We start from the raw sequence: 9,414 nt of genomic DNA on the forward strand, positions 1-9,414 counted from the left end.
GGTTAATTACTATGCATTGTGACTTGCCCAGGATGGGGTGGGCAGAGAACGTCTTTCGGTCTTCTGCCTTAGGCAGCAAAATGTCCTCGGCTGTGTATACTATCCCTTTAAAGCGCATCCGAAACACATTTTTACACACAAAGAATTCTGGGTGCTGTAGTTTGTTAAGGGTTGCTGGGAACTTTGACTCTGTGAGGGTAAATTACAGTGCCCAGAATTATTCAGGGGAAAGAATGTGCTTCAAGTGTACTCTAAAGGTATAGTGTGTGCATGTAGGATTGGACTTGGAAGCGGAGACACGAGAAGGTCCAGGTATGGAATGAAAGGTGGCTTGCAGTAGTTCTGAGCAGGTCTGAGGGGTACCAGTGCAGAAGGTAACTGTCCACTCACCTAAAATCTATAACTTTGAGAAATGACTTTAGCTGGGGGAGGGGACACTGCTCTTCCAACCCACCCCAAAGAAAAAGAACAGCCACATTTCAGAGAGAGAGTTAGGAATGGGCAACCTAATACCTTCTGAATTCATGGAACCCACCCCACCCCCACCCCCAAGTGGCTTTGCCCTACCTGGACCAACCTGCAGCACTTGATAAATGATGCAGAGATCATCCGTTTGCTTTCACAAGGGAATCCATGAGCCTTGACATGTCTTTTAGGTTTATACTGACAGCTCACTGCAGCGTGTGGCAGCTAGTAGTCTAGGAAGGAAGGAAGGAAGGAAGGAAGGAAGGAAGGAAGGAAGGAAACGAAATACTGGGCTCAAGTTGTCTAGGGAGTAAAAATATAATGGCAAACAATGCAAACTACAACCTTGCTAGATCCAAAGGACGAAATTACCCACCAAATTATCTTACCTTTCTTTTTCTTCTCATCTTTGTTTCTCCCCGCTCCCCTACACCTCCCTTTGTCTGGCTGTCTTAGCTTATTTTTCCAGGTTCTTTTCAACTAGGTTACTATAGTGTGGATTTAAAGGCAGCCGTCAGGCTGAATAATGCTTGAGGAGAAGAAGAAATGAAATCACCTAGAAAGAAGGCAAACAGATTAGCCGGGGGGGGGGGTTGAATACAGACTCTCCAATCATACAAAATGAGTTCCCTTTTTAAAGGCATGCCTATTATTTATGTGTAAACATATATATATATATATATATATAGAGAGAGAGAGAGAGAGAGAGAGAGAGAGAGAGAGAATTATAAATCCATAAACAAATACACTTGCTCCTGGAACATTTGTTTCAGCCCATGGATCTTAGACACAAATAAATGCAATTCCAGACGAAAGCTTTGTGATAGTCCCACACCAATGACATTGGGCCATTGTATCAATATGTTGCTCAGCTGATTGGCAGCTTTGGACAGCACTCTACAAAATTTGGACCACCCAACTGCTGCTATCTTGGCACATTTGCTGCTTAGTAAGAGCATGGCACAGCCAGTTTAAAAGATACTGTGGCTCCAGTGACAAAGTTAAGCACAGGATGGTCTCATCTCCATTGATTCAATGTGTCTTCTGACTCCTGGATCCAGCAAGTGTTAAAATATAAGCCAGTATAGCTTCCTGGTGAGGTGTTAGCCTAGGTAATAGGCCATTAAGGGAGGAAAGGAAGTAGATTTGTGCCAGACAGAAAATGGGTGCACCCCCTCCCTTAACTAGCTGGTAGTTGGAAGCCGCCCAGAGTGACTGGGGAAACCCAGCCAGATGGACGGGGTATAAATATATTATTATTATTATTATTATTATTATTATTATTATTAGGGGAGGCCAGAAAGGAGAGTTGAGTGATGTGAGCTAGAAGCTGGAAAAAAGCTGCCAGCAGGGAAGCCAGATAGAGTCAGAGCAATGTTTGATTTCTGTTTCAACCCAAGGCTTTGGTTATGGGGGAGCAAGACCTTTTTGGGGTATTAGTGCAGTGAACTTCTCCATTGTAGGCTCAGATTGTAAATATGTGTAAATAAACCATATATCATAAAGACACCACAGTCTCCATTGTCCCTCATTCCCAGGAAACATGAAGCCTGGGTAAATGCTTGGAACCCCTGGAATCTCACACTGCTTGGCGATTGGGGTGGCGTGCAACAAAACCACGATTGAAATACTAGGTTGGGTCAATTTTGATAGGCACGTGGACTGAATTAACAGTGCACACTCTTGTGAATGGACCCTTCATTCTGCTCAGGCACATTGTACACTTCAGTTCCACAAAATCTCCACTTTTCTCGTTTTCTGCCCATTCATACTTGCTGTAGGTGTTTGGTTTGAGAAGGCCACACACCGAAGAGTCCTATGCAGTGGTACTAAACCACAATTGTCTGCACTACAGTCATAAAGTCATAAGACAAAATGCACATTGCACAAATCAGATAACATAAGACCTAGAAAATTATGAAGGAAGGAAAGAAGACAGGGAGGGAGGGAGGACCATATATCAGATCACTGTAGCACTCTTAGCCCAAGCTGGAGGTGTTGTAAAGGTGCCTACTAGTTATGCAAATCGGAATGCTTTTGCTTTATTTTATTTAGAAAGCAAGAGTGTTGCCTGAGAAATTCCACCAGGCAGCAATAATAATGACGTCCAGAAAAGCATCTGAATTAGTAACAGTGCACTCCTCTCTTATGCATGTTTACATAGAAATATGTACCATTAAGCCTAGTGGGACTTATTTCCAAGTAATTTTGCATAGGAGTGAGCCATTAGTGCTCTAATTAAGCACATTCCTTCAGTTATTTCTAGCAGGGTTTCACACAGGAAGAATTATTAAACCTATTTTGTAATGGAGGAAACTACGAGGAATTCAGTATTTCTGCAGTATTGCTGTTTCTTCCATCTTTATCCTAGTTTAATTGAGGTGGATCTGCTACTAACATAGACTGAAGTTTCATCATCTCAGTAGCTCAAATGGGTTAGGCCTGCTTTCTGTAGATAGTATGGTTTGGGTACAATTTCCTAGCCTAGTAAGGAGTGATCCCTACTGCAAACAATGGCTTCATTTTATCTTCCTTGCAATGCTGCAGTTTCTTTCAGATAATGTCTTTGCACATTCCAAACACACATGAGGCTATCAGTCCTTCTCTACTTTCCTCCTGCCCGCCACTGATCTTCTGTATTGAAAAGAATATTAAAATGGTGGCCTGGAAACCATTATATACAATCTGTGGCACTGAAGCATGGGGTCTTCACATCCAGCTTTCCAAAAAATATAGCATTGGTCCATATCATTAAAAAAAAAACTCATTCAAATCACTGTTTTCCAAAACATTCTGAAGTCAACACAAGAGTTCATTGCACGCCCGTTGCACAACACAGCATGTATGGAAATACTTGCAAAAAACTAGGTACCAGCAGGAAGTGCTGTAATGCACAAGACAAGTTAAAATATGTAATTCATTGGAAGAAAATAAATAAATTACTGGCTTTCAACATGTAAAATCTGCTCAGGTGAACTGGAATCCTGTGTGCCACAATCTGAAACAGCAGCTATCAAATTGCATCAATGCCAGGGGTCAGCAACCAGCTTCACATATGGGCTCATTAGAGTGAGAAGAACCAAGCACATCACCCTGTGACCCACTGGAAATTCTGGGTATTCGTATACAGTGGTACCTTGAGTTGCAAACACCTCAGGTTACAAACGCTTCAGGTTACAAACTCCGCTAACCTGGAAGAGTTACCTTGAGTTGAGAACTTTGCCCCGGGATGAGAAAAGAAATCGTGTGCTGGCGGCGCATCTAGTTAAGAACAGTTTCAGGTTAAGAACGGACCTCCAGAACGAATTAAGTTTGTAACTAGAGGTACTACTGTAATCTTAGAATTGGAGAGGGGCTTTGCAAATAATCTAGTCTAGCCCCTGCTCAATGCAGGAAATCAAAAGCATCCCTCAAGAAATGCAATCCAGCCTCTGCTTGAAGATCTCCAGTGAAGGAAAAAGTTCTCTTAGGTCTGCTCCCAAGCCCCACCACCCCGCCACTCATGATTGGCTAAAGGGCCACACAGGCACCTCTAAGGAAAGAGGAGGAACCCAGCACCCACCCTGGTCATGCCAGAGCTGCAGCAGCCGCTCCCAGCATAGTGAGGGAGGAATGGGTATCTGGAGGGAATAATATGGAAGATGATTCCTTCCTTCTCACATCTCTCTCTCACCACTGCCTCTTGCCTTTCCAAATCGAGAAAGCAGACAAGAAATGAGGCATTCCCTTTCTTTTGCACCACTATGCCTTTGTTTGTCCTCCCTCCAACCCCTCTGTACAGCTTCAAAAAGCATGGCAATATGGAAAGTAACAGAGATTTTGTTTTTAGTGGTGGTGGTGTGTGTGTGGACAGCTTACCTCGTAAGACTTACAGGACCACATCATCTCCCTCCCTGCCCTTAGAGTACACACAAGTCTCACAGAATCCTCCCATGTATCTTCTGATAGCCACCATTAAAACCTACCTGTCAAGGAAACGTCTGCTCCAAAGATGTGGAATTGCTCTCCAGGCAAGAAGCAGTCCTGGGTCAGTAATAGCTTTCCTTGAATAAAAATGTCAAACTTTAAAGTCCTCTATATCACATTTGGCGGAGCTATGAATAGGAGCGTTATATCACTGGGACGCAAAGAAGACCACTTTGCTAATGGGACTCGCCACTCATGTCTAGACCTGGAAATGTCCAAGATGTCAGACTTAAGACCACTTACATTTTATGGCTGGAAGAAGCTTTGGCTCATTTTGATCTGTGGCCTCAGACAGGGAGAGCAGCTCCCCTGAACATCATTCCCTTGCCTGCTCCTAGAGCAAAGCGGCACATTCCCACTCCTAGCCACATATCTTCCCTTGCCTGGAAGATCTGCTTGCATAGTGCTCCCTTCGGTCTCCAGGTACTGTACATGCCACAGTTCTGTATACATTAGCCTTGCATTTAGGCAAAAAGGGAGTGTTATCCATTTGTGCTTTTGCATTCTCATGCACACATAAAAAACAGTTTGACTATGTTGACATATAGGTCAATTATCCATTACTGGGGTTAAGTGGAAATATTTCCCACTCATTATATATCTATAAAGTTCAATATGTTGGTTCCCCCAATTTTCTTCAGATTTGAAGGGGGACATAAATTGTTGGCTAGGGTATCAAAGGCATCATCTTCCACATTCATTCTTCACTTTAGCATGGGATAGCATTCATGAATGCACACGTAGTACAGAGTTTTGTATTTGTCTTTGAAGTTTTCAATTCAAATCCCTGCTTTCAATTCAGCTCCTTCCAGGTTGTTTTGAACAGAAAAGGGAAAGCTCCACATGCACCTTTGGAGGAAGACCGGGAGACAAACGTGATGAATAAATAAAACCAGGTGAAGTGCAAATGCTTGCCTAGTTAACTGTAACCCTATGCACTGTTACTTGAGAGCAAGCCCCACTGATCTGAACTAGGCTTGTGTCTGAGTAAGCATACATACAACCAGGCTGCATAAAATCACACGGCATTCACTGTATACATCAATGAAAGCAGAAACAGAAACAGGAAAGTCAACATAACTCACAATAGAAACCTTCCTTAATGACAGAACTCATGCATGTGGGTTTTATATACTTTTGCTGCTGGACCTGTCAAGGCTTTTATGTTTGTGTCGTGGCTGCTTACTACCTTAAAGGAAAGTCCGTAAAACAAATCCCCCATGAAGCAAGTGAAAATATAGCTTCTTTGACAACTGACGAGAGGTCTTGAGGATGATCTGTGTCCGTCAGAGCTCTGCAGGTTTTGTTTGGTGTGTGTCTGTATTCGTTTTAACAGAGTAGCCTGTCAGAGCCCCATTTTTCAATGATGCAAGTCTCTCCCCCCACACCAAAAAAAAAAAAAAAAAATCCACCTGATAACGCTCTAAATAACAGGTGAGTGACTTCTGGTAGGAAGGAGATTGTCTGACCTCATTGTTTGCCTTTTCTCTCTCCCTCTTTGTTCTTCACAAATAAAGGTTTTTTAATAAACTGAAAGGTCCTCCGCTCCTGGCTGATGATAAAATGAAAGGAACCAGTGAGGTATGGTACAACGTGGCAGCAAAAAAAGAGAAGCTCATCAGAAAATAACAAAGGTGCAAGTTAAAGATAAGGCAGCTGTCAGAGATTAATCCTGCTGGCCTGATTGTTTTCTTTAATACCAAGGCCTGCAATAGCAAGCGATAAGTTTGCTGAGTAATTTGGTTTTGGGTGAGGAAATAAAATTCAGGTAAGACTCATAATTGATTTCCTTTTCTTTAGTTTTCTAAACATTAAACAAAAAAACCCCCCATCCTCAACCTGCTTTGACTATCCCTTCATCCATTGGCTTCCCAGCTGCACACCCATGGACAAGTTCTCTCGCTTTCATCTTCCAAAGACCCTGCTGAAGGTGAGAGAAGGTATCTTCCATAGAACTGGCACCCCAGTCGCATCACACAAACAGCCAGAGACAATGAGCGGCAGCTTCAAGGAAATAACAATGCATCTCCTTGGTTGTTTTCTCCATGTTCATTTTCACAGATTTGGGGGGAAGACTATTGCAAGGTGACAAAATGAAGGTGGAAGTGAAAGGCGTTTCACAACACAACTACAAAGAAGATGCTGAGTGCCACAGAAGTGACCAATAACTAGAAGTTACAAGGCCTCAGTGATAACGCTGACCTGCATCTATGACATGTGGGTGAAATTCAACTCGCATTTTAATCAGAGTAGACCTAATGAATGGGCCCAACTTGGTAATGTTCAATCAACTACCACCCTACATCTCCCCAGCAGCATCCAGTAAAACTGGCCCATGACTTGGTAAAAGTTTATTAAGAGTACCATCCCTCATAAGAACTCAGGAAGAGCCCGTCTGAACCAGGCCAAAGGTCCGTTTAGTCTAGCATTTTCATCTCACATTGGCCAACCAGATACTTTTGGGAAACCTGCAAGGAGGGCTTGAATGCAGCAGTACTCTCTTCACGTGTGACTCCTAGTGACTGGTACTTAGAGGCACGTGACTTCTGACAGTGGAGGCACAACATAGCTATCACAGACCTCTCCAGAGTCCAGGTTGGCTCTTAGCTATGTCAATTCCTAATCTCACCCTCCCTTTCACTCCTTAGCACACACTCATGTCCATAATTGCACCAGTAGACTGTTCCCATGGGGTTTCAACCTGGCGCTGCCACCAGCAGTGCATCCTGATTGCCATATTCCAGGACCTACCTTTGTCCACACCGGCGACCTGAAACCTGATGAGACCTCCTCTGAAGATGGAGAAGCAGAACTTTGTCGCAGTCTCCAGCTCAGACTATGACATTGGCTTCACTATCCTGGAAGAATTTTGATGGGAACAGATCATTCTGTGTAGCAAAAACACCCCTTTCGTATAAAACATGCAAAACCAAGAAAACAAAACTTGGCAATGAGAAAGCTGAGCTATATTTGTGGCAAAACTCTCTCTGTGAGTGGGGGTGGGTGGGTGGGTGTGTATGTGTCGGTGTGTAGCAGGCTGTGTACACACACACACACACACACACACACACAGCTTCAGCATCAGCCAAACCTTATTTATTGTGACAAAACGAACAGCCCCCAGGATGCTCATCCAGCAGCTAATTTCTCATCTTATCTATTATGTGAATGAGATAGGAAAACAGTTTCCTGTTTTTCACAGATATCGCAAACATGAAAGATACAGAATGAATTCCCTTGAAAGCCATGCAGTCAGATCCATCCAGACTCATTTGTTTCAATGGGAGGAATTAATGCCGTCAGGGCTGCTCGTTGATGGGAAATAAGTCTATAAACCTCTCTATAGAAGCAACATCTAAAATGCTGAGGAGGTTGACAGACACTTTGTTATCTGTTTATTAAATACGGTGCCTGAAGATATTGTTACCATGTCACACTGAGGAAGAAGAGATACCTTTCTGCTGCCGCGACTCACTCATACCTGTGCCGTAAGGCTCTGGTGCTAGTGCTGGAATACACACGTGGCTTAGATTGTGGTTTCTTCTCTTTCCTTCTGGTCCAGGCACAGTAATAAAGAAGGGATTGCACACTGTGTGTACCCAGATAAAAACTAAGAATTCAGAGAAATATTCACATGCAACAGCAACAAAAAGAGAGTGTGTGCTGTGATCCTCTCTTCTCTTTAAGAACTAGACCTCTGTGATCAATACTTCAGCATCATTATTTTGGAAAGTTGTTTGCCTGTTGGCTATGTATTTAGACACCTCTTAAGAAATCGTAACCCAATTTGGCATGATGGTTCCTGAGATCAAGGGACAAGTTTCTCGTCTATATTTGGATATAATTTTGAATCAAGATGGTGGGCTGAACAACACTTATTTTATTCACTGTTTTCAAAACTATGCTATTTTTGTGTGTGTTTCATAACATGCCTGAGGCTGCTAATAAGATATAAAGATAACACAACACAAAAGCTTGAGTGTTTCGTGGGGGAAGGTGGCCACACACTTTAAACATGTTTTTTTTTCCCCTGCCAGGTAAATTGATATCTTCCCTCCACATTGTGCTTATATCTCTGAGAACCCAGCTGTCAAATTGCATGGTGGTGGCACTTTTCAAAGGCAGTTCTCCCAGCCACTGTTATTGAGTGTGCTGCTGTGTGGTGTTGTTGTTGTTGTACGGCCATCATAGGCACCTACTGGTTCTACTTAGACGCTATTAACAGCAAGAGATGCCAATTCTCTTCCACCATGGCTGCGCAACCTTGGTAGTGGCTGTAAAGGGTTGGGTTTGTTTGTTTTTTAATAGCTGTAATTGTGTTTAAAACTCTTTTTAAATATTCAGTTTGTAATATTTCTGAACAATTAGTTTACACACACACACACACACACACACACACACAATATTTCACAGAGGTGTGTCTCCTCTATAATAAAAACATACCTAAAGCATATATCCACATCTCTTCAAACACACACCCCCAAATACAGAAATTCATTAAATCAAATACTCACAAAGTATGAAAATAGAGACCAAATGTTGGGGCGAGGGAGTATGTTCCTTTATTTAATGGCTAGTTGTGTATATAACCACTTACAGAGGAAGCGGAATTCCAATGCATTGAAGAGTCCTTTAAGGATGACCACATATGTCCGGATTTCCATATGGCGGGGAAGTCAACATTATGCCCTTCAGATGTTGTTAAACTCCAATACCCTTTACCCTAAACCAGTATGACAAGAGTTTCAGAAGCAATTCACCTGTGATAGCCTTCTTAAAATGCAAATAAACAAATGTAAAAAGTGTAAGGATAACTCCCTATCCATCCCAACCAAGTCTCACCCAATAAACAACTTCCCATTCTTTTTGTAAGTGGCCAAGAGGCATTCCCCTGCAGAAAAGCAGTCCTGCTGTAAAAAGGCTGCACCAGCCCCACTATGTTATGTATGACCTGCTACCAGACTAGTGCTTCAGTCTGCAATC

General features: G+C 42.7%; 1 long non-coding RNA gene across 1 annotated transcript; it reads right to left on the bottom strand.

The window, feature by feature from the left end:
* Positions 1-572: 572 nt before the first annotated feature.
* LOC117049374 lies at positions 573-4,732 on the bottom strand. The gene is made up of 3 exons (XR_004426976.1): positions 4,431-4,732; positions 855-1,021; positions 573-690 (listed from the first exon to the last, which is right to left on the bottom strand). It is a non-coding gene; the product is annotated as an uncharacterized LOC117049374 (long non-coding RNA).
* Between the last annotated feature and the right edge of the window lie 4,682 nt (positions 4,733-9,414).

The sequence above is a fragment of the Lacerta agilis genome, chromosome 7, assembly GCF_009819535.1.
Source record: "Lacerta agilis isolate rLacAgi1 chromosome 7, rLacAgi1.pri, whole genome shotgun sequence".
Lineage (NCBI taxonomy): Eukaryota > Metazoa > Chordata > Lepidosauria > Squamata > Lacertidae > Lacerta > Lacerta agilis.